Here is a 1,646-nt window from a genome sequence, read left to right as displayed (position 1 = left end):
CATGCTGTTTTGGTTACTGTAGCCTTGTAGTATAGTTTGAAGTCAGGTAGCGTGATGCCTCCAGCTTTGTTCTTTTTGCTTAGAATTGTCTTGGCAATGTGGGCTCTTTTTTGGTTCCATGTGGATTTTAAAGTAGTTTTTTTTTTTTTTTTTTCCAATTCTGCCAAGAAAGTCATTGGTAGCTTGATGGGGATGACATTGAATCTTGGGCAGCATGGCCATTTTCATGATATTGATTCTTCTTATTCATGAGCATGGAAAGTTCTTCCATTTGTTTGTGTCCTCTTTTATTTCACTGAGCAGTGGTTTATAGTTCTCCTTGAAAACGTCCTTCAAATCCTTTGCAAGTTGCATTCCTAGGTATTTTATTCTCTTTGTAGCAGTTGTGAACGGGAATTCACTCATGATTGGCTACCTGTTTGTCTGTTATTGGTGTATAGGAATGCTTGTGATTTTTGCACATTGATTTTGTATCCTGAGACTTTGCTGAAGTTGCTTATCAGCTTAAGGGGATTTTGGGCTGAGACAATGGGGTTTTCTAAATTTGAAAACAGGGACAATTTGACTTCCTCTTTTCCTAATTGAATACCCTTTATTTCTTTCTCTTGCCTGATTGCCCTGACGAGAACTTCCAACACTGTGAATAGCAGTGGTGAGAGAGGGCATCCTTATCTTGTGCCAGTTTTCAAAACGAACACTTCCTTTTTTTTGTCCATTCAGTATGATATTGGCTGTGGGTTTGTCATAAATAGTTCTTATTATTTTGAGATATGTTCCATCAATACCTAGTTAATTGAGAGTTTTTAGCATGAAGGGCTGTTGAATTTTGTCAAAGGCCTTTTCTGCATCTATTGAGAGAATCATGTGGTTTTTGTCATTGGTTCTGTTTATGTGATGGATCACGTTTATTGATTTGTGTATGTTGAACCAGTCTTGCATCCCAGGAATGAAGCCAACTTGATTGTGGTGGATAAACTTTTTGATGTGCTGCTGGATTTGGTTTGCCAGTATTTTATTGAGGATTTTTGCATCAATGTTCATCAGGGATATTGGTCTAAAATTATCTTTTTTTGTTGTGCCTCTGCCAGGCTTTGGTATCAGGATGATGCTGGCCTCATAAAATGAGTTAGGGAGAATTCCCTCTTTTTCTGGTACCATTTCAGAAGGTATGGTACCAGCTCCTCTTTGTATCTCTGGTAGAATTTCGCTGTGAACCCATTTGGTCCTGGACTTTTTTTGATTGGTAGGCTATTAACTATTGCCTCAATTTCAGAGCCTGTTATTGGTTTATTCAGAGATTCAACTTCTTCCTGGTTTAGTCTTGGGAGGGTGCATGTGTCCAGGAATGTATCCATTACTTCCAGATTTTCTAGTTTATTTGTGTAGAGGTGTTTATAGCATTCTCTGATGGTGGTTTATATTTCTGTGGGATTGGTGGTGATATCCCTTTTATCATTTTTTATTGCATCTATTTGATTCTTCTCTCTTTTCTTCTTTATTAGTCTTGCTAGTGGTCTATCAGTTTTATTGATCTTTTAAAAAAACCAGCTCCCGGATTCATTGATTTTTTTGAAGGGTTTTTTGTGTCTCTATCTCCTTCAGTTCTGCTCTGATCTTAGTTATTTCTTGCCTTCTGCTAGCTTTTG

Source organism: Mandrillus leucophaeus, unplaced genomic scaffold (genome assembly GCF_000951045.1).
Source record: "Mandrillus leucophaeus isolate KB7577 unplaced genomic scaffold, Mleu.le_1.0 Scaffold868, whole genome shotgun sequence".
Lineage (NCBI taxonomy): Eukaryota > Metazoa > Chordata > Mammalia > Primates > Cercopithecidae > Mandrillus > Mandrillus leucophaeus.
Note: the sequence above shows the minus strand (reverse complement) of the source record.